We start from the raw sequence: 24,864 nt of genomic DNA on the forward strand, positions 1-24,864 counted from the left end.
TTATACATTTTATACATATTGAATGAACGAAATGAGAACACATGACGTGTTTTTGAACTGGCTGCTGTTAACGTAGTGCACAAAAATATCATATAAATTGTATATTGCTTTTTTTTTAAGCTTGAATGATGAATAATTTATAGGCCAGTGTTAAGATGGCTTAACAAGCAACATGAAATATTCTTCTGAAAATGGTCAGCTACAGGACGTAACTGAAAATGAGTGAAAAAGCAGCCAATGTCCAAAGAAAGAAAAGACCTTCAGAAAGTCTGGAGAATTATTGCTCAGGACCATTTATGCAAGAAAATACAAGAACGTCTGCATCCTTGGAAGCATAATATAAAAAATTAGGGGTGATTCAAGACTTTCATACATTATATCCACCAGCTACCTCCTGGGAATTAGACAGTGAACAGTTAATTAAGAGCGAGCGAGGTACCCTTAAAATTCTGCAAGAGACTGTGTGTAATTCATTCTGCATCATTACACTCACCATAGGCTTTGTTCTCACTTAATCCAAGACAGCAGCAACACATACACGACCTTTATAAACACTGAATGAATTTTAGAATATTCGTGATCCTGTGGAAGTGCAGTCTAAAGCACAGTTCCTTCGGTTATTAGCTAATTGTTAATTTACTAAAAATGTGAAGGTTTTACAGCCTTCTGAAACTATCATCAGTCTGGTTTTGGATCAGCTTTGGGTGTGCAGCAGTGTTTATTTGGAGATCAGAGCTCCATCCTCTCAGATGAGATTTTCTATTTTGGAGCTGACTGGCCATCCAGTTTCCATTCACTGCAATTGAAGTTGCAGACTGCATGTATTTTCTGTTCCCTTAATATTATACTGGAAACATAATATTTGGAGTGAAATGCCTCATATTATCGCATTCAACCACTCACAATATAACCACATCTTAAAAGCTTTATTCTTAAGATCTTAATGGTCTTTCTTTAACAAAATGAGAAGTTGTAAAGCTTTGATGTAGAGTGCCAATTCCAATAATGTGTCATCCGCCCAAGTTTATTGTGTTTAAACTCACTGAATAGCAACATAACGCTACATTTCCACTAATTGCCATAATCAGTATCAGATAAATGCAGCAAATATATGCATGCATTTACAGAAAAAGAAAAGAAAAGAAAGCCGGTGGAAGCAGTAATCTATTCGTGTTATTGGACTAAACAGAAATCACAGTGATCTCTGTGTCTCAGGTATGCTCTGTTTCCAGGTTTTTCCAGGGGACTGTAGACAATTACAGGTTCTTTCAGATGAGCGAGTATAAAGCTCACTAAGTCCAGCATCAAGCTGATCTGATCTTCTGCATAAGCTGTGTTTGGTGTTCGTGCCGGGAGAATGGGGAGGAGAAGGGCTGTGTTTTCAAATCCGCTCCAACAGTGGACTAGACTTGGCAAATATTAGGTTTCGTACCCTACAGCTGTGGCCAGACATTTGTCCTTTTCTTAAAGCCAAGCACTGGTATTACAGTTATACTGCAGCAAAATATGGGGGCACAAAGCTAAACCAGGTGAAGCATGGTGTTTAACCTATAGCAGGCGTGGCTCAGGTGATAAAGTGGGTTTTCCACTGACCGCAGGCTTAGAGGTTTGATCCTAGTCAACTCCTGTGTAGAGTGCATGCACTGCTAAGCACGTGTCTGCACTTCTTCCCTAAAAAAATGACCATTTAAATTTCAGTCATACAATCATTCTGTGTATTATAGGATTAGGTGAAGGCTAAGGTATTATAAATGTGTCTTTGTATGGATCCATGTTTTATTTCATTAAGCATTTTCATTCTGTCTTCCTTTTTAGGTTGTCGGGCACTAACGTCCCTTCTCCTATCGTCAGCAACAAAAACTGGCTTCGGCTGCATTTCGTGACTGATGGCAACCACCGTTACCGTGGATTCAGCGCACATTATCAAGGTAAGACGGGTGAAATCTGATTATCTTCACGGAGATGATTATTTAAATGCACGCTTGCACGCACACACGCACGCACATGGAGATACAGTATATGCACAGCGTGTTCATTTCTGAAAAATGAAATAGGATGTACAGTGTGTGCATATCTCTGCCTTTAATAACAGCTATTTTCAAGGTTCTGATTTGGCCTCTTTTGCCTTTTTTTTTTTTTTGGCATTTTTGTGTTTGTGTTTCTCTCTGACAGTTGGTCCCCATCATCCCTCCCTCAGATTCCCTCTAATTACGTTTGTTGACTCCAAACGTCTCGCCTTTTCTCTGTCACATTTTCTCTCACTGTCTCAATCTTACTGCCTTTCTCTCACTCTTCCCTGTATCGCTTGCTCTTTTCTGTTTTTTCCCCTCTTGGGTAACTATTCAAGATAAGTGCACAGCTAGATTTCTTTGACACAAAAACCCTAACTGGTGGAAAGCACTTGGAAATTCATTTGGCATAGTCCATGTCCCCCAACAGTGATAATGAGAGTCGAATGTGTGGAACAACTGCACACATAGGTTGGAGGAGATAGTGTTTTTTCTTTTCTTTTTCTAAATGTAAAATTGCTTTCCTTACTTTCCAGCCTTCTGTTGTAGTCTTGGATTGCCTCTACTACTTTTACAAAAAAAAAAAAAAAGGTGTTTTGTGCATTCAAATTGCTAGTCCGTTTTCAAAAGAGTCCATTCGACATCAAAAGATACACAGACTTTGGTATTTTATCTTTTTTTTTTGTGCACATGTGGTACAATTACAAAACAGTACTTGTTTCAGTTTGGTTTCAATTTAATAATAATGCATTTCAACCATAATGTTGAGAAACGTAATTATATTTTGTGATATTTACATATTTTGTTGTATTTACATGTTTTATGTGCAAAGTTTAACTACTTTAAGCTAATCGCACGGTGGCATTATAGTTTGTCCGTGCGTCATTGCCCTGATCTGAGTGGGCAGCCAGCACACGCATAAATCTTGGTCATGCTTGACACCGGATTATTACTGACACACTGCCTACTCGCGTCTTTCCTCAGCACAAGTTGAGAACAAGCCCCCAAAATACCAAGCACACTCAGGCAAGAAAAGAGAAGGTGTGCGCCTAACCAAAATGCCAGCTCTCAGGAGTAGCGCTTGCTCCGTATACTAACTGGATCGTGTTTGTAGAGTTTGTTTGTAGAGGAGAAACTGTGTTTATGATCATGCCGCGAGAAGTAACAAAAAAAAAAATCAGCATGTGTCTGAATTGACACACTCGTACGCACTCAATGACACAATGCGAATGTGTCTGCCTCGCTCCCCTCCCACCATTTTTGTCACCATTTTTCCACAGTCAACTGTGTTTTTTTCAGACACCGTGATAAACACAGCAGTTTCTCCGAATAGCAGCCCGGTGACCTTCTGAATGATTTTGAACGAGTATTTGTCTGTCTTTGGATAATGTAGAGTTTGTTCTGCTCTCCCTGTGCACGCTTCCTGGCATGACGTTTAGCAAAGTGTTTGGAGAGTGGCATAAGCCAGCCCACCCATATGGAAAAGATATATATAAATCTTATAAAGTTTGTATCTGTCTTGTGTGAAACTAGTATGAAAAGCATACAAGAGTGAAAACAGATATAAGATCCCTTGAAAAATTATATAATGAAACTTGTATGTTTTGGATACTTACTAAAAAAATATATGAAAGTAATGAGAAAGTGGCCACTTTCATGAGTAAATCATGTAAGCCTTATATGATTTATATATGATTTACTCATGAAAGTGGCCATTTTCATGAGTAAATCATATATGTTTTTACTATTTCTTTTCCACATGGGCAGTGTAGCACTCTTGGTTAAAAGGTTGTAATGTTACATTAATCAAATCAGCTCAAAGCATGATTAATATAAAATAGATGCATGTCTGTGCATACAGGTGGCTGCTGAATGGATTTTACTGTGTTTTCTTCAAAATTAATATAGGATCGTAATTCATTTTAGCTTTTAATGCCAAGGGAGTGAATAATTTACTACTTTACTTTTGGACATTAAATCTAAGAAAACAAATGTTTTTAAATTTCTGACAACCGCATGAATTTTGTAGTGCAGTGATTCCCAAAGTGTGGGATGGGGCCCCCTGGTGGGCTGTAACAGTACTGCAGCTGTGTCGCAGTAATTAAGTAAGTAGTTCAGTTTGAAATTACTCACATCTATTTTAAGTGACATATTTGTATACATTATTTATTTATATAAAAAATGTAGTAACATTTATAATAGGTGGATATTTTGTTACTACACATTACTATTGCTCATTATGAAGTTATTATTACATTATTAATCAGAATCAGAATCAGAATACTTTATTGATCCCTGGGGGAAATTATTTTTTGTTACAGTGCTCCATTTTAAACCAACATTAAGACAAGACAGACAATACGCTAACTAAGAATAGTACAATATATACATATATATACATACATACATACATACATAAGTCACTTATAAATAAATATTTGGAAAAGAAACATGTGTAGCTGTAGCAGCAAACAGTGTGTTAAGTGGATGCGTTGTACAGGGAGATGGCCACAGGCAGGAATGATTTCCTGTGTCGTTCAGTGGTGCTTTTCGGTAATCTCAGTCTCTCACTGAACGAGCTCCTGTGACTGACCAACATGTCATGGAGTGGGTGGGAGGTGTTATCCAACATTGTCTTTATCTTGGACAGCATCCGCCTCTCCGACACCACCTTGAGGGAGTCCAGCTCCATCCCCACAACATTGCTGGCCTTACGGATCAGTTTATTAAGTCTGTTGGCATCTGCGACCCTCAGCCTGCTCCCCCAGCATGCAACAGCATAGAGGATCGCACTGGCCACAACAGACTCATAGAAAATCCTCAGCATTTTCTGGCAGATGTTGAAGGACCTCAGTCGCCTCAAAAAATAGAGACGACTCTGGCCCTTCCTGTAAAGTGCTGTGGTGTTTTTAGCCCAGTCCAGTTTATTGTCAATGTGAACTCCAAGGTATTTATAGTCCTCCACAATGTCAACACTGACCCCCTGGATTGAAACAGGGGTCAAGTGTTTCCTGGTCTTCCTGAAGTCCACGATCAGTTCCTTGGTCTTTGCCACGTTGAGCTGCAGATGATTCTGCTCACACCACGTGACAAAGGAGTCGACCACAGCCCGGTACTCTGTCTCATCATCCCTGCTGATGCATCCAACCACCGCAGAGTCATCAGAAAACTTCTGAAGATGGCAGGTCTCTGTGCAGTGGCTGAAGTCTGTGGTGTAGAGGGTGAAGAGGAAGGGGGAGAGGACAGTCCCCTGTGGTGCCCCTGTGTTGCTAATCACCTTGTCAGACACACACTGTGGGAGACGTACATATTGTGGTCTTCCTGTCAGGTAATCAACAATCCAGGACACCAGAGAAGCATCCACCTGCATCGCTGCTAACTTATCACCCAGGAGGGTCGGCCTGATGGTGTTGAAAGCACTGGAAAAGTCAAAAAACATGACCCTTACAGTGCTCGCCGGCTGGTCCAGATGGGTGTAGACACGATTGAGCAGGTAGATGATGGCGTCCTCTGTTCCGAGACGAGGCTGATAAGCGAACTGAAGGGGATCCAGATGTGGTCTTACTATGGGTCGCAGCTGGTCCAGGATGAGCCTTTCCAGGGTCTTCATGATGTGGGAGGTCAGTGCCACGGGCCTGTAATCCTGGGGGCCACTGGGACGAGGCGTCTTTGGTACAGGGACGAGGCATGATGTCTTCCACATCACCGGGACCCTCTGCAGACTCAGACTCAGCATAAACAGTTTATGAAAGACTCCACACAGCTGGGGGGCACAGGCCTTGAGGACAAGGGGACTCACTCCGTCTGGTCCAGCAGACTTGCCTGAGTGAAGTCTCCTCATTTGCATCTCAACCTGGTATTGAGTGAAGGTGATGGGTGGGGGAGGGGTGTCAGGAATCTCACAGGAGGCAACATGTGAAGAGAGAGGCTGGCACAGTGGTGTGGCTCTGGATTCCAGGCTGACTGCAGGTGAGGTTGTGGGGGTGGGAGCAGACACTGTGGTGTCGAATCTATTGAAAAACAGATTCAACTCGTCGGCTCTATTCTCACTTCCCTCAGCTCCCCTGCTGTTGGTTGGCCTGAATCCAGTGATGGTCTTCATGCCCCTCCACACCTCTCTCATGCTGTTCTGCTGGAGTTTCCACTCCAGCTTCCTCCTGTAATTGTCCTTAGCCTCTCTGATCTTGTCCTTTAGTAACACCTGGACCTTCCTCACCTCCTCTTTGTTGCCCCCTCTGAAAGCCCTCTTCTTGTTGTTGAGGAGGGCTTTGATGTCCTTAGTCACCCACGGCTTGTTATTTGGGTAACAATGAACAGTCTGAGCTGGAACAATGGAGTCGGTGCAGAAAGTTTTTATTACAGTTTTAATGCAATTTTCAAAGAAAATCCATCACGTTCTCTTATGTTTTGATTAGAGTGAAGATTTAATTTAGGATTGAGTGGGCCTCATGGGAGTTTCTGGTTTTTAAGGGGACTGCAGCACCTTTGACTTGAACGGAATGGCTGATGTAGTGTATTGGTCACTTGCAAGATTTGCAAGACCCAACTAACAGCTGGCCAACTAAACCGAGTAAAGTGAAACTGAATTATCAATTAATCCACAATCTGTGGGTATGATGAGCTCATTAAGTTGCATATGACCCCAGATGATACTTTACTGCAAATGTGGCTTGTATTTGAGTTTTAAAATGGTTAATACTGTGGGACAGAGGTGGGGGCATGTTTGTGATTTTGTACAAACTGTGGGTCATCGTGGTTATCCCCCGACCCCCCCGCCCCTCCTCTCAGTCAACAATTCAAACATGGTTAAATGCCAAAAAGAGAAAAGACGATGGTATATTTAAACAGACATTAAGATTTAACTAAAAATTCTTAAATTATAAAAGTATTGTATAACAAGGTATTAAATAGAGTAAGTACAAGTAATTATCACCCCTTTCTCTGTAAAACATCTCTTTTGCCTGAATCTTCTCTTCTCTTTCCATTCTTATCCATCGGTTTTCTTTCCATATTACTTGACTGACTGATTGACAACCTGACCACTCCACTTGAGATTTACCTATAATTGGTTTAATTGATCCTAATTAGTTGAAAAGGTTAATCAACATGTTAATGAGGGGTGTCAGTGTGATAAACGAGTTGATTAATTAGTGGACTTTTTAACAAGATTATGATTGATTGGCTACTCTCTGTCAGCTGCCAGTCATACCCATTACTTTGTTGCTTCTAACATATTAGCAGAAGGACGGGTTGGGTGGCTGAAACTGTTAAGTCACCTAAAGTCACGCAATGTTCCTAAAGCACTGGCAGATTTACTTCACAGGCTGTCCACATGAGGCTTTTCTTTCTTTGAAATAGAGAATATTATTTCTCCATGTAGAAAGAAATGATAAAGCATTGATCACATTATTGACTTTGTATGTTAATTTATTTTGCTGGCCTATATTCACTAGATAATGAAGATAGGCCAATATTGAGAATGCAACATTGCCAAAGGCAACGATTGGCAATGCTACAATAGTGATGACCTCCAGTTGGATTACAGTCTTGTGGAAGTACTTGCAAAAATATTTATGTATATCACTGCAATAATTGATTGTAGATTATTTGATTCAGCAATTTTGTTTTGTTTCTTGTATAGTGTAGTGTTTTTTTCCTGTTTTTTCCTGCATTTATTTTTCTCTGCTGTTGTTAAATTTACTCCTGGGGTGGTTACCAACTCATATTTTTATGCTATTATATTTTTCGTCTTTTTACTTAACTCTGCAGAGCGTTCCAAATGAGATGTTTTTCAGGTCTACAAAAATCAGCTTTTCTCCTGGAGAATACATTATGAGACCCTTGGGCACGGTTAGTTTAGTGTAGTGGCAAACACAGGATGAAAGCAGTTCAACATTACACTAAACGACTTAATCAACAAATATGCTTTTGCAGGGTTTTGTTTAGTTTACAAGACGCTGCTATGAGACCTCAGAGGTCCTCATTTGGCTCTGGGTGCCGCCAGCCAGTTGGACAGAATGTTTGTGTGTCTGTAAGGTCAGAAACTCTGCTCACAGAAGCATTCTCCTTCTGCTGCGGTCAAATTATGAGGTTCTGAATTAATAATAATCTCCTAATGATTTATATCCAACTTTGCAGAAAAGGGGCAGAAGGGTTAGAGAGGCACCAACAACAACAGACATTACAAAGGAAGAAAAGAGGAAGTCAGAGAGTGAGGATGGTAAAACAGTAAGGAAATCCAGAGGTGTTATTAAAACAAATTGGCAGGTAGAAGAGAAACAGAGTGATGGGGAATTGGAGGTTTAAGGGGAAAAGTCTGGAATTACAGTGGGGCTAAATATCAAATATGTATAAATATTAAAATTAAGAATATTTTATATCATAATGCCATAACTGGCTATTGTAGACCACTTCAGAGGGAGGAAGTACGTGTGAGTGCATGTGTGCTTGATTGTGTGTGTGTGTGTGTGTGTGTGTGTGTGTGTGTGTGTGTGTGTGTGTGTGTGTGTGTGTGTGTGTGTGTGTGTGTGTGTGTGTGTGGATCGCTTTGTTCATGCTTCTTGGACAATGGAAAAGCCCATTCATAAATTAGTGTATTTAGATACGCAAAGCCTGCAGCTCCAGTGCATGGCTTAACCAAATGCACCAAGTTAATTACCCATTTAAATGCTTAATTGATGCTTCAGAATGATTCACAGTGGCAAGGTTTTGAAACATGCCATAGGCTTTATGTTGATAGACCTAAATTAAAGGAATGAACCATTTCAATTCACATATCTCACAGTAGAGAGTCTTCGTGTTAAAGGGAAAAATCACTTCTATTAAAATAATTTGCATTTTTTTAATAGGTTCTTACTTTAATATATATTTTTTATAGGTTCTTACTTTAATTTTTTTTTTTCATTCCATTTAGTATTTACACATTTGCAGTTGTCCTTGTGATGTAGCTCAAAGCAGGAAATATTTGGAAATACTAAATAAAGTACTTTAATATTTGATATATATCAACCTTCTACCTGTGAGTTCAGCTCACCTGTTCTCGCTTGCAATCTAAAGACGATGTAATGTCCAACCAAATTTAGTCTAAATTTCTGCTCAGTCATACAGTTATATTCTGTACTATCAGGAAGAGTTCATAGCTGCGAGTGCCTGAGTGAAAACAGCTTATGTCATGGTTTATCTGTGTGCTCCTTACTGTCTCCTTCACAGCTAAATACAAGCATATTAAGTATCCATTAGCATGTTTAATTGAACTTTGGTAATTATTCAGCTATGACAGCGTCCCTGGGTAAATGTGAATGCTATTTACCTCAGGACCAAACTGCCTTTAGAGATTTAGTTCCCCTAATAAAGAAAACTAATTTGCAATTTTGGCATTCGTTTTAAACATGCTGGACAATCCAAATGTAGGACTTTTGTGCTGTAGAAGACGACATAAAATGTAATAGTTTTTTGCCCATGAGGGGAAGTGCATCCAATGTCATGTCACATGTCATCTTGGGACTCAAGCAAATATTTTACATTTTAGTAATCAAAACGTATTTGTGTTTAATTAACCCTCAAGACAGTGGGTAATATGTGAGGTGAAACCATAATAGATGGTGATAAAATGGGAGGAGATTTGCTCAATTCTGCAATTACAGTTTCAAACCTTAAGACAGTTACAGTGAACAAAGTAATCAAGGTGGAGTTTTTTTAAGCAGATTTTAAGTAGAGTTATTATTAACTTCTTGCAGTGTCTCATTTATTCCCCATATACAGCATATTTAATTAATTAAAAAGCAAAAAACAACAATACCTAGAAACTGGCAAAGACAAACATTCACATCCCTGGACATCCCTTCATTGCAGGGGTCTCATAGCCTACTCCCAGACCTTCTTGCTTAACCAGATTGCTGATGCAGTCCCAACCACTGCACCACTGTGGCAACTCTACGACAACAAAACGCTCAAATTCACACAAGAAATAATAAATAAGAGAACTCTTTTTCTTCTTCTTTGAAAATAGACTACTGCTGAGAGGAAGAGTAACCAAGTTTGCATTAGTGACTAAGTCGAAGAACTTTTCTGAAACCCAGCTGTTCCACTGTTATGTATTGTGACTATGGTTGAACATGCCATCTTCTAGATGTGACTGAGTGCATTGCAGTATGTTCTTACCCCCTAGAAATACACCCGAGGCTAAAGCTGAAAATAGGAAGTTCAAAGTCATCTTCCCTGTTAAATAAAAAAAGAACATGAGCAGCTCTTCTCCCTCAAAGCTAGAAACGAGTGGATCAGGTTGTCAATTAAACCCTCAGTTGTCAGTGGCCAAAGAGAAACTGCAACAACCAAACAGTGTTACAGGGAATTTAGGCTTTAAATAGATTAACTTTAAGAATTTTCAGGACCACGTGTTTTGAAGAAAAACATTCACAGTATAATAAGGTAAAAAAAAAAAATGGGGGCATCTTGTGAGCCAGATGCCACATATGGTTTCAGTCAACCTGTGAGTCATATTTCTACTCAGCAATGCAGCCACTAAGGTACAGTCAGTCAGCCACAAACAAATGCATCAAATACAAAAATATGGAGCTTATAATAACTGCTTAGTTAAGACAGTGCTCAAAGAGTTTGTCAAAGACAGCAGCTAGTTCTACCTTTTTACATGTCTATAGACATAAAGTGTTAAGTCTAACAAGTTCTATATTTACATAACAATAACGATGACAATGCTGCCCTTTAATTTCTAACATCTAAGTTTTGTACTTGATTGCAATTTGAAAGAAAAGCTGGGAAAAGTCATGGTGTTAACTTACTGTAAAGCAAATGGTCTTGTCATCTAAAACTTATTACTGCACAATATAATGTAATGAATGAATGACCAGCAGGGACTAGTTTGGACTGTACCACAGTAACAGGGCTTAGTAACATGATGGATCTCCACTCAGCTAACATATTAGTCCACTTCATATTTCCTTGCCACTTGGTGAATTTAAGTTAAAAGGTTCTTCCTCTACCCAAATATGAAAAATTTGAGCCCTGTTTCTTGCAAAGTTGTCTTTTCTAAATGTTGCATTTTCTCAGCAGGCTAAAATAATTAAACTGTAATTACTCAAAACTGTACATCTGCCTAATTTATGCACAAGTTCTCCTTAATTTCTACACATTATAGAAATTAAAAGTATAAGCAAGGGAGTTGACATGGGTGTTGAGGATTTCAGGCCCAAACGGGGCTTAAAATCCAGCTGACAGAGTTATTAACATTGTCTAATAAACCTGTGCAATTAATGTTTTATAATAGCAGTCACTCATTGCACACCTCTACATCAACCTTTACGTGTTTCATAATTTTATTATACATTCCTGTATGTAGTCTACCAACTCACCATGGCATAGACAAGCCAAGGTTTTTTGTTTTGTTTTTTTGCTTTTTATTTATTTATTGGTTTTATTTTTATTTTGTTTTCTTTATTTCTTGCTAATATGCAAAATAGGCACCATAATGACTTTGTGCCATTTCAGCCACTGAGAGGCTAAGCTAGGGGACTGCGCAGTTGGCTCACTCCTAGAAAAACAAATGATCCAGCTTCCAGGTACAGCTGCATTTGATCATTTATTTACATGCTTCAGTAATCCATTCAAACGATTGCCTTGGAGTACCGAGCTACTCCAAGGCAATCTATACAAAGCAAGGGAGTTGACATGCAAGAAAAGGAAAGAAATGCAGCAAAAAAGTACAGACTCCTGACTCACCCACTCTTCACAAACAGGTGAATGTATTTTGTCTTCATTCATTCAAAAGCCGTCTGTGTGACAAGTGTGACAGACACATTAAGGAAACGAAGGAAAGTAGGCTACCTATTGTTACTGGCTTTGCAGCCAAAGCAGTTCTGTTTAGTTACTCTATTTTCAGGACATTTACTCTCATTCAACATTTTTATGATTTTATAATTTCATCTTAATAAATTCCAACAGCAGCAAGAACTTATAAAACATATAAGAGTCCTGGGAGCCCTTCAGTTAGCCCATTGAAACAAATTATTATATTATATTTCCACAATATAGAAACTAGCTAGATTCAAGTAGACTAATTGTCATTCACAAAGTTATCCATATCCAGTTAATCATATGTTTAATGTTGTCGGCAGTCAGCCAATCACAAGCCCGTCGGCAAGCCATCGAGTGAATTGAATACTTGCCAGGGTTTCCATTTACTGTACAAATTTCAGTCTGAACAGTGAGAAGTAATGCCTGACTCTTATTAATGAGCATTAACATTTTAGAAAGCGAGGGTGGAAGGATCCTGACAATGCTGCAGTAGCTCCCGTTTTAAAATATCTTAAACATATAAGAAAATGTGTTCACAATATTAGGAAAATGGGTAGGTACACACAAAACAGAGGCGAAGCTAATTATTACTAAAATGGTCTGATTCATGGGGAAGGTGATCTGAGAGTCCATACCATACCATCATTTCTAAATGTGCTGCATACATGAATTTTCATTGTTCCTGCTAATTTTGCTTTGACATGCTCGCACCTGCCCCGATTCTGAATTTGAGTCTCTTTCCCCTCTTTTCATCATTGCACATGGTACTTTCTGTTTTGCCAGAATAAAATTGACTATGAGTCCAAGGGTATCACACTGTTAATTGGTGCATTTTCAAATTTTTGTAATGACAGATTCCAAACAATCATAAAAAGGCTTCCAGACAACCTGGCTTTCCATACACTTCTGCCAAACTATGGCTAGGTGTGTTTATTTTCTTTGTTCCTCGAGATGCTCTATTTAGTAATGAGACGAATGAAAAAGCCTAACCAAGACTAGAGATATTTGTTGGAGGCAAACCACGATGCCACAGTAAAGTCTGTAGAAGGTTAATTTGGTTTAGAAGCTCTAATCAGCTCTAATTCTGAACTTGTGCAGCTTTCAGTAACAGTAAGACCCCTATATTCATGGCAAAACACAAGAGACTACCCCACTTTGTAGTCTGCAGGAAATGTTGTGCCTAAGTTTTGGGGAATTAGCCAGTTTAGCTTGTTTAAGGTATAACGTGAGTAATCCATGAAGATGAATCCTCAAGACATAACGGAGGGAGAGTGTTTGCGTGACTGCTCTCTTTGACCTTCCCTGGCTGTTTGAATTCTAGGTAGCACCTCTAAATCAATAGGCTGATTCTGCATCCAAAATTTTAATGTTTAGAAAGCATTTTTAACTCCTGCATCAGCATAATGAAAATGTCACACAATCTTCCTGTTTCAGCACTTTATTGGGATTTTAAGTCCAACCCCAACCTGTGACAGTTTTTTTTTGCTACAAAAAATAAAGAAAGGCTATCCATTTTAGCAGGATCCCTCTTGAATTGAAATGTAATTGTAACCCAGTTCAATTCCAATTAAATCTGAGAAAACTCTGCAAAGGTGCATCTACCATAGTTATTTATTTGGTTTCTTGCGATTAGCCTGTAAAGTGAATGAGGAATTTTGAGCTATCCTCCCTCCTCCTGTTTGTACTGTGCTGTAGAGAGATTGTGTCTCTGTACTTGCTTAGAAACAGCACCGTAATTCCAATATACTGTGGCAAGGCATACACTTCATTGCCTTTTTGCTTACTGGAAATGTTTAATTTTGTTGTTGGAGCACAAGATGTGCGCTATTTTACCCGCATTTCCCCTCCATTATTTGCTGTTGTTTTATAACTCTTTATGATTCTTTGTTCAGTCTTTCTATATTAAAGCTGTCCCAATCCAATAGGGAAAGTAAGGCCTCAAGCATAGGTGATGTTTAACAAATATTGAAGTGTTAAATTATTAATTAAGTATTCGGTTGACATTCTTCTCTGCACGGCTCTGTGCTTTAATGCCTAACCTTACACCTTCAACACCTGGCTGAGAATATGTGTGTCACTGTGTGTGTGTGCTAAGAGTATAAATGTGCGTCTGGTTTCTGCGTGTGCATGTGTGTGTGTGGATTCTCACCATTTCTGTTGTCCTCTGCTCTGTATGCAATTCTTTGGATTTACCAGTGTGCGTTCCTGTTTGTACAAATGTCCAGCTTAAGCTGACAGATCTGTCTGTTGTATGACGATGTCTCGTGGCAGTTTGCGCGTCTGCTTAGATTTAAGCATATGTTTGTGTGCACGCCTGTTTGCCCGTTGTCTATGCACGTGTCAGGTACGAGCAATCTGTTTCCTTCCCCACGGCACAGACCACCAATCACATCCCCCCATCATCTCTCTTCATTACGTATTCATGAGTTTCTGTGTCTGCAGGGCTGTGATTGGCCCTTAATGAACAACTGACGGCATTATCAGTCAGCCAGTGCTATGACAACAAAATAAGTCAATCAGTACAAAAGAAACTCCAGTCAACCCGTGGTGCAGAAACATTAGTCAACTCTAGCAGTGAAACAGTATACCCCTCAGGGAGGTTGACATATTTGATATTGTTGACTGCATGGTACCTTTGATATGACTCTTGCAGTGTCTCAAACCTGCTCGTGATCAAGTGCACACATCTTGAAATTCTAAGTGCTCTGCATAATTACAGCCAAGGAAGAGGAGAGCATTTAGCACATGTAAAGCGTACAATTTGGTTTTTGTGTAAATAAATCCCCAAATCCTTTTTCTTGTCAGCCTTAGCTTAAGAACCATTAGTCAAACTGAGTACAGAGACACTGCTGGCCTCAGGGGGATCATATGAGCTCATAAATCTATGAACTACTCCTTAATCATCTTTTATATTATTGTGGGAGCTTGCATTTTACCAGTGCTGGCTTTCATTATTGAGTTGGTGTTCTGCTGTTCCTGTATCAAAGGGGCTGTTAGCACTGGGGTCATTACTGTAAGGCTAGCTAGGAATGTACTTTGTTGAATTAATGTCAGTTGTTTGCGTAGACTCACTTTGGTGATGTAATAGTATTGCTCATCTGTGGTTACAAAATAGCAATTCTACAGTACTGATAATTATTCACGCCTTCTAATTACGCTCCTTAATTGAGCATATTCAAATTATTATTAACTAGGTGTAGGGAGAAGAATATAATCAGCATTACCAACCAACTCTGCCAAATCAATATTTCGATTATTTCCTTGTGCCCAGCTAATACAGGCAAACACTCAGGCCACCTATTTTACTTACTGTGCAATTGCTATTGTTATTAAACATATGAATTCAAATAAATGTTCTTCACATATATGAAAATTCAGCACTTAAAAATCTTATGAAGTGCATCATTAAATCTAACAATTTCTAATTACAATAGGTACTACTTCAATCTGTCTTGCACCATAAAGTTTATTTGCTGTGCTTTTCACAAGCGCAAAGCTCTGTACAGCAACACAGAATAACAAAGGGTAATATTATAACTTAAAAATATACTTAATAGCAACACAAATGCAAGATACAGAAAAGAAAACAGAAAGTTTTATTAAAAAAAATTATTTTCACTGCTTTTTAAAGGACTCCTCAGAGTCAGCAAAGCGTAGTTGGAGTTGGAGACTATTCCAAAGCCTTGGCGCTAAAGACTGAGAGGCTCGGCCTACCTGGTCTTTTTTATTTATTGGTCATTTGTACATGTCAGCTACATCACCTCCTATTTGACTTTTTATTCAGTGAGTTTTATTTAAAATTCCTCATTCACTCTCACATTAACCATGGGAACGTTTGAGTAGAGAAACAAGCACAGATACATCTATGTTATAAATCCTAGCTTTCAGTCTAGACAACGGTAAATGTTTGCTTTCCCATGCAGGTACATTAAAATACCCGAGATGAGCATCTAGTCCAAAGCTGGTAAATTCAAAGTGCTCGATGCCTATCTGTCTGAATCATTGGCACAGAGACTCTCTCTGCTCCACACTACCAGTTTTAAGAACTACTGTAGGAAAAACAAACAGTGTTGTAGGTAACAGACTGGTAATGTTAAAAAAAAAAATGGTGACTCATTGATCTGGATTCTGCACAAGGTAGCTGTAGCTTTTCGTATTTATTTTTGTTGTGCTCAAGGAATAAAAAAAAAAGATTTTAACTTGGGTCTGAAAAGCATCAGGCCTACATCACACCCACACAACATGGTTCGGTTGATTTTTTTCCTTCTCTTTTTTGTATATGTAGCTTCAGCATCTAATTTATTGCTGTGAAACTTAAGCTGAGCTCTTGGTTGTGCTTTTGCTTGTTGAATATAGTTTTCCATATATGAAATACTTTACTTCATAAATATGGTTTACATAAATGCATCTGCCCCTTCCATCTGTTGTTTGCAGTAGAGCTGCTGCTTTTAGGCTAGAATATTAACATGGGCGTATTTAACTTTGATACATAGTCACACAGGACAGGTTTTATGATGCATATTAACAGGGCTTGATACACTGAATGAATCTACATAGGCAAAAACAAATTTGACTTTTAACTATTTTTGGCCCAGACTCCCATATTCGGCTGCCAAACCGAAGAGGATGCATTTCAAGCCTGATTGTAAGACTTTGATCTGTTTTGCAACTTCCCCAGTTGTCAAAAGCAGCACGAGTTTGCCAGTTAATGTTCTTAATTTATGACAATCAGGACATTTTCAAACCTCAGTTTTATATGAAGGCAGTAACGCCAACTCTGCGCTTTTATTGTTTCTTATCCCTTTTGTGTTTTATACTGTTTATACGACTTTTCTGCATCAAATAAGCCACCCAATGTCAGAAAAAGTCATTAAATCTTTGATGTCATGTCTGTATGCAGTGGAATGGAAAATGTATTCACTTCACTCTCATCATAAAATACAGCTGTTGTTCCAGAATATTTATAAAAAAAATAATGACTTTGAAATATTAGGAAGATGGGGGGTTTCATGAAAACACTGCTGATTATATTATATAAATAAAAACTATAAAATCTGCTTTTTTATCTAAGTGATAGCTGCTATTATATCAGATATCAAGAACCCCCTCCCTCCCCCCACCCCACCCCCATCTTAAACAGCTATGAATCTGCTGTCAGGAATAATAAATGAAACTCTTTGTGTAGGTGGATTGCTGTGAAGTCAGTGTTTTTGCATTTATGTATGTGCGGTGCACAGATGCAGCCCTAAGCAGCTCTGAGACATCATTTGCTTGGAGAAGTCTCATTAACGAGAGAATTTATGGCACAAAGTGTTCTAAAATTTAAGGGAAAACGGACATTTGTTCGTGATCAGTTTGACATATTGATACATAATTTAAAAGTCTGTCCTCCAGCAACCTCTTGCCAACCAGTTGCCAACTACATACTTTTCTCTAGCAACCAGTGGTTACATGGGGATCCCTGACTGGTCTTAAGGCCTGTGTGTGGCAGATGTTTAAGTTAAACAATTATTTTAAGCCATTTCATCTAGCCCATATTTTTGTCTGCTGGTGTTTAGACTTAGAGTAATAATGTGTTAATGGCATGAATACAGTATTATTTTTACCCAGCTTAGAGAATGTATTGACCATATTATCCATATTTTAAGATTAAGTAAGTGCTTAGCATTGATTGCAAATAAGGATTGATATCTTTGACTCTTGGCGTGGATACAACACTATCATTTGGAGCACTTGAAATTGACCTACTGGTACGGTAACACAATATTACACCCCTGGAGCATTAATCAGTATGGACAACACAGGCATGTATCACTGACGCATGATATGTTCATGTATCTACATAGAGAATAATGTTGGGGTTATTGCTGACATAAAATACACATGATGTAATAGAACTGCTTTTATTATAATAGCAGTGCTATATGTGCGTATGTGTAATCGTTGTACAGTATAGCATTCGGATAATTGTTGAACATTAACTCATTCACCATTTGTCATCCTTCAGTGGATTAGTCAAGTCTTAATGACAGCAATATCTGTCAGCCACTCTATCAGACATTCATTAAAGTGATTTGTCACTGTACTTTGTCATTCAGGACAAGATATATTTGTGTTTTCATTATTTATGTTGATAATGTGTTCATTTATTTTAACAAAATTAGATTAGCGTAGTGTTTTGATTTTTTTTTACTATTTTATAAAATCAATTATTAACCCATTAATTTTGCATCTATACCTTGTAATCATATGTTCTAAACTGTACTAATGCACATGCACAACATCGCCAACCTTGCAATCGAATGATGTCACCAGTGTTAGAAAACAGAGCTCATGCCGACAGGGATCCCTCAGTTTGTTCCTTCTTGTCTGGGAGTTACTCTGATTAAAGGAACCATCTATTTTGTAACGTGCCATTATCGGAATGCTTTGATTACAGAGCTGCATCATTGTCCTTTTGATTAAAGCTGCAATTTTCCTTTACCAGCTTTTGTTCAAAATATGATGGGGCTTCCGGCAAAAACAACCTCACTTCTGATGTGTGTGTCTGAGTGACAGAGAGAGAGAGAAAGATTAAGCTTCTTATGAACAAAAAATCCTGAATGGTGCTTTTGTTGAACCCATTTCTCCAACTTTCTTTCCCCTTTCGGCTTCTCGCCTTCTCTTGCCCCCTTAGCTGTGTGTTTCCACCATTTTTTCAAGTTTACTTTGCATTTGTAACTTTCTTTTCTGCTCTGCTCTTCTCTCTCTCAGTTTTGTGAGGGAGAAGAATCTGCCATTTAAAAGAAAGAAAAAAATCCTTTTTTAGGTCAAATTTTTTTTCCCCCACTTTATCCAATCTGTTCTGATTTTCCTTCTCTTTTCTGTTTTCTGTTCTCCTCTGCAGTGAAGCGATCAGTAGATTTTAAATCGCGGGGCGTTAAATTATTCCCTGGCAAAGACTCCACCAACAAGTTTTCAATATGTGAGTTCACATCTTAATGTCCCTTTGGCTAATGAACTAACTTGCAATGGCTTGGTTAGCTTGGACTGGCTTTTTTATGTTTGTTTTTTAATTTGGTTTTACTTTTGTTAAGTTTGTCTCTTAATAAGGGCTATTATGTTCAACACATTTGTGCTTCTTATTATTCGTAATACAAAATTAATGGTGTTTCTTATTTATTAAATGACATTTGATTGCAACAATTTACAAAAGCATAATGCTGAAATTGACCCCTGATGTGAAAATGAGATCTTTTTAAACTCACAAATGTGTTGGAAAGCCTTTACGAGAGCCATGCTTTTGTGACTGCTGCGTGTTTTTGTTGTTTGATATTTTGTATATGCATTTTGGTCATGCTGTCCCACTTCTTCATTGCTTGCTTTGATATAGTTAATCATTGCTTGTTCTGATAAGTTTAATCATGGTTTGTTTTGGTCTTGCTTTAGGCTCAAGGAATGTGAATCAGCTGTAGTTAATATTGTTTACCGCCCACTCCTGCCTTCTCTTCTTCTTCTCTTCTCTTCTCTTCTCTTCTCTTCCTCTTCTTCTTCTCTTCTCTTCTCTTCTCTTCTCTTCTCTTCTTCTTCTCTGCTCTTCTCTTCTCTTCTCTTCTCTTCTCTTCTTCTTCTCTTCTCTTCTCTTCTCTTCTCTCACAGCCTGCAAACCTTTATAAATGAATCATTGAGGTCTCAAGCCCATTGTTGGGTTTATAAAAAATCTCCCAAGACAATTTCATGTATTTCTGCACTTTATAAAATATATTATGTCATGATGTGTGATGATTTGGTAGAAAGGTAAACTGCCATTACATATTGCAGTCTATATCTAGAACCTTTCTAAAATAACAAGGATGCACTCATAATAAGTATAAGAGCTTCCCTGTTAATGTAGTGCACTTGTTTGGTGGGCAACCACAGTTCCTTCTGACTTGAAATACCCACATATAAGAATAAGTCACCTTGGAAACTAACACAGTAAGCATCCCAAAGGGAACTATGGTTCCTTTGTCATTTCATCCACTGTAATACCGATTTGGCTACATGATTACATTTTTCTCTACAATTATAACTTTCAACATTCTATGAATATGCACAAAAAGCAGAGCTATTACCAGCAAATAGAGCTCACTTTTCAACATTTAACTTAATACATAGATTTATTTCTTATGTAAGTCCAACTTTCTTTCACACTTCTTTACTATAGCGTCTCTATTCGGTCATCTCACATCACACACGTACGCACAGACATTATGCAACTCTTTGAAGGTTAGTTATCTGTGTGCTATAATGGTGTTGATGGTTATATACTTTTATGTTTGCCACCTAGTCTAAACACCCCGCATGGACTCACAAATATGCAGATGAAGGTTCAAAGTCATGCATTTTTTTGCACACTATAAGGACATGAGAAGATAAGTGCACATAAGTGTTAATACGAGAGCGAGAGACTAATACCGTACGTGCAAAAACACCAAGATGATGGCCTTGCTTCTTGTTAATTCGTTTGCATGAGTGATAATTATGAATTTTTAAAGATCACAGATTTTTTTTTGCTCGTTTTCCTTATTTGCTTGCGTTTATGTGATTGTATGTTTGTGTGTAATTGCCTTAAATACTGTATGAGCTGATGGGGAGGCGATGTTCTGAGCTAGGCGCAGCGTGGTGGCTCGGCACATCGCGGATCCATCAGTTTCCTTGACAGGTTGGAGAGCCATGGTCGAGGTTTGATTCTACACATATGAATGTGTACTGTATGTTAATTAGTCTGGCTCTGACTGGTTCAGATGCTAATTTGTTCTTCTCTAACTGGTTTAACTCGTCAGTGAAGCATAAAGCCTGTCTGTGTGTCAGTCTGTGCCCATGTACACATGCGTGTGCGCTTAGATGTGGTTCTGTATATGTGCATGTATGTATATGTTTGTGGGTTCACTTTTGTGGGCTTTGTGTGTTTGTCTATGTGTACACAGAACTGATACTGTAACCAGTCCCTCTGTTGTACTGTTAATAGTCCAGATGGTCAAATTAGCCGCTCCAACAAAGCAACAAAGTATCTACTCTAACAAATCCACACACACAGAGCTGCACACCAACCACCTGCTGGGTTTGTTGATACAGACTACACATGTACATACATGTTAGCCAGATAGCCCAGACAGCCTGGGTGGGAAGGTGTTTATGTGAAAACAGAAATGGGCAGTATTATCACTTGGCCAGTGTTTGTCACACCTAATTGGGTTGTCTGGCTTTTGCGGGGGGGTTAAGATAAGAGAAAAGTTTGTTTTTTTTGTTTTTTTATCAGTTTTCACCAGCAATTGTCTTACAACAAGAGTCAGTGCAGAACACTAAAAAAAACCAGAAAGTATCTTAAACAACGTGGCAAGGGAGTTTTAATTTCAAAACAGTGAGACTAGTTGACTTCGTAAGCGTTCTTGAGTAAAAAAAACTTGTTTAAATTTCTTGCAAATTCAGGACGTTTTCTTTTTTTTAACCTGTGTTCATTGCAAAGAGCCTTTCTTTAGATGAGGGGGACGCTGACTAATTAGAGCAGCAAAACCTATACACATAAATAAAATACAAAACCAAAACATGCAAAGTTAAAAAAAGATAATCATTTTGATATTATATTCATCATCCAAATAACACAAATAGAATTATGTTCTTCCACTCGTAATTTAATCATCCTAATGAAATTAGTAATCAAGAGAACAGTGCCGCACTGTTGTCTACTCTATGCTTTAAAAATAAACTGATTATTATACCACACTAAACTATTATTCCCTCTAAATTGAATATCACTCCTTGCATTTGAATATCAAAATAGACCACGGGCTGTTTTATTTGCTCTATAGCCGAAATAAATAAGCACACCAGGCTGATTTCTGCCTCTAGTAATATTCTGCTGACACTAGACATTACGAAAGGATGACAGACTGGGAAGAAGCAGAAGAAAAAAACTCAAAAATCCTCAGAGGGGCCTAATTCTGTATTCACTGGTCTGAATGAAAAACTGTGAGAAAATCAAGGGTAATTTAAATAAGTTTACCCTCACCCTGATCTCATTAAGGATCAGGGAATGCAGCTCATTAAGATACCGTATTACTACTAATACTTTTTGCTTTGCTGCGATGTACCAGAAACGGCTCTGTGGCACGTGGTGCCTCCCTTATTTTGGGACAGAAAAAGCAGCAGTGTTTCATTTAAAAAAAGTAAAACTGTTGCTGCACAAAGAAGAAGGTCTAAACGGTCTGCTATGAGGTTATTTTATTCATAGATGGGGGCAAAGGGGACAGACCGAAAGACAAAAGGAAAATGATTAAAAAAACAGAAGAAAAACAGTACAACAGCAGTCTTATAATTAAAGAGAGATACTGAGTAAAGATTCATCCTGTCAGATCCACGTTTGTCCTGATGTTGCAGTCTGAAAGTGTTTGTGCAGTCCTGTCTGTTGTCTCTGTTCTACCTCTGTGATGTTTGGAGGGTTACTGTCAAGATTAGCTCGTCTGTGAGAGAATTAAGATCGTGTCTGGAGTGCTGTGTCATCCTTTACAGCCCACCCCACCATCTAGCCTGTCTGTTAGGCTATCTCCTGGTCGAACTTTTTTTTTCTTTCACTGCTGATTGTAAAGCGAATGAGTGATAAAGCAGGCAGATTTCCTAAGCTAAAACTAAAGGCACCCTCACATCTGTCATTCAGAGGAATGACAGATGCGAGGGCGCATTGAAGCAGTACCATGTTGATTTGATGGTAAATTTCGAATTACAGTGTATTTATGTGAGCATAAAAATGAGTTTCATAATGTATAGCAGTCAGAAAACTAAACCTTTACTTCAGAGAAAGATTGCTCGTGGAATCCAGTGAACCAAATACTTCTTCTGTCTGTCTTCATCTAAACCGTGTTTCCTCGGCTCTCCACCTGTCTGTCTCTCTGTGTAGTAAATGAAGGCGGTGTGAGACAGGCTTCTAACTCCTGCCCAGACCCAGGAGAGCCAGAGAATGGAAAACGCCATGGCAATGACTTCAGGTACAATTGAAAAACACTGGCGTAGTTGCTTTTTAACAGAAATGCACAAATGCACATCTGTACAGAATCTTTGCAGCATAAACATTTTATACCTGTGTTTCTTTTTTTTCTTACACTATGTTATTTTTTTTTTTCCATTTTGCATAGCATTGGGAGTGTGGTGCACTTTAGCTGCGGAGAAGACTATGTTCTACAGGGCAGCAAAAGTATCAGCTGCCAGAGAGTAGCAGAAGTGTTTGCAGCATGGAGTGACCACAGACCTGTCTGCAAAGGTAAGAAATGCCTTCCTTGTGTACCCACACCAGCATATACATCACAGGCACACATACAGAAATCTGCTGTAATCACAAATATGAAATATGAAACCTGCTAACTGTCCATGGGTGACTCCATGTGCATGTGTAACTGTGGTCAGTCAGTTACCTTGGCTTATCATCAGTTTGAGTTGAACAGGGCTGAGTTTACAGTGGAACGAAAATCCCATTACTGTTTCAAGCCGTTAGCTATAAAATTACGAAACAAAACAAAGTATAATCCAATGTTTGCAGTGTAGCAACTCAGTAACATGCTACGGCTGTATGCTTTCATCAGGGGAGCTATGATAGTGATTGTTTAGGACCTCAAATGAAGTAAACACAGTAGGGTGTAAACACTCCTCTACACAAGCACCAGATTTGATCTTAATTAAAATAGCACACAAATGAAAAAACACAATTACCACTACAATTTATTTTTAGGTGACACAAGTTATGCAATCACTCTGCATATGGTTACATAAGTGACTACAGACTTTAATCATTGACCTCATTGAGAATGTTTGATTTTCTTTTTCTGGATTTTTTTTTAACATTTGCTACTGTTATAGATTCATACTTACAACACACACACACACACACGCGCGCACACAAAGACGGAAAGAGGGAGACAGAGAGAGAGGGCGTCTGTCATGTTAAATGCCAAAGTCGTTTGTCATGTCTTCCTTCACTTGGCTTCAGTCCGTGGCTGGAGACACATACTTTAACATAAAAACCAATATTCTCTGGGCATGGGTCCGTGTGTGTGTGCGGCTGTGCGTGGGCATGCATGTGTGTGTGAGAGTGGAATATTTGAACCTCTAACTAATAATTACTAACATACAGACACAAAAGGAACTAAGAAGTGGGGGCAGAGAAATCGAAAAAGTGAAGAAAGAGGGTAGAGAGACGCTGGAAAATGTCACACCTACTTTAGGCTGAAATCACAGTCTCGCTGGAATTAAAACTGACTGAATCCAACATAAAAAGCAACATATGAACAACAGTTACATTTTGGGCAAAAGGTGAGTTGCACTGTAGCGTTCAGGAGGGATGAAGTGTCTTGCTCAGAGATACCTGAGCAGGACCTCCAGGTGTTAGCCAGCTGTTGGTCGTGGTCTCTTGCCCGCTGGTCACCATATGACCTCGTGCCTCGACTTTAGCCTCAGGTTTCTCTTGTGAACCAAACACGGGAAGTGACCATCATTAAGGTTTTTGGTACTGTGTGAGCACAGATCCTTTTTAAGCAGGTAGAATATATCATGTATAACTTGTTGGTTCCCACCAATCAGCCTTATTACCATCTAACCCATTTTTAGAGATATTACAGTGCTAATACCTTTTGATTGGCTCTTTATCATCATTAATAGCTAACAGGGAGTCATTATCACTAAATATTTTATAATGAGCAATTAAATACAGCTACTGACATTAAGCCAATCAAGCCTTACATTTACCTGGATGTGATGAGGGGCTAAAGTCTCCCCAAAGGATGACTGCCAATGACATTTAAGTCACTGGTGTTGTCCCTCGGAGCAGTGAGTGGTTAAATGGGATGACCTCTATCACTGGGAAACAGAGCCATTCGTCAGCAGGGATATTTGCAGGAAAAGCGTGTGGGCAGAGTGAGACATTTCCGCAGAGCTGCTGTAACTTCAGAGCAGCAGGTGTGCATTGTTAAAGCTCTGGTGGGTATAATACACAGTAAAAAAAGAAGAAGAAGAAGAAAAGAAATACAGAAAAAAACAA

At 38.7% G+C, this 24,864-nt stretch overlaps 1 long non-coding RNA gene across 1 annotated transcript; it reads left to right on the plus strand.

The window, feature by feature from the left end:
* The first annotated feature begins 1,259 nt into the window (after positions 1–1,259).
* LOC145423797 (uncharacterized) lies at positions 1,260–24,864 on the plus strand. Its single transcript, XR_013904839.1, has 3 exons — positions 1,260–1,928; positions 18,706–18,783; positions 22,735–24,864. It is a non-coding gene; the product is annotated as an uncharacterized LOC145423797 (long non-coding RNA).

This window comes from Astatotilapia calliptera, chromosome 22 (assembly GCF_964374335.1).
Source record: "Astatotilapia calliptera chromosome 22, fAstCal68.1, whole genome shotgun sequence".
Taxonomy (NCBI): Eukaryota; Metazoa; Chordata; class Actinopteri; order Cichliformes; family Cichlidae; genus Astatotilapia; species Astatotilapia calliptera.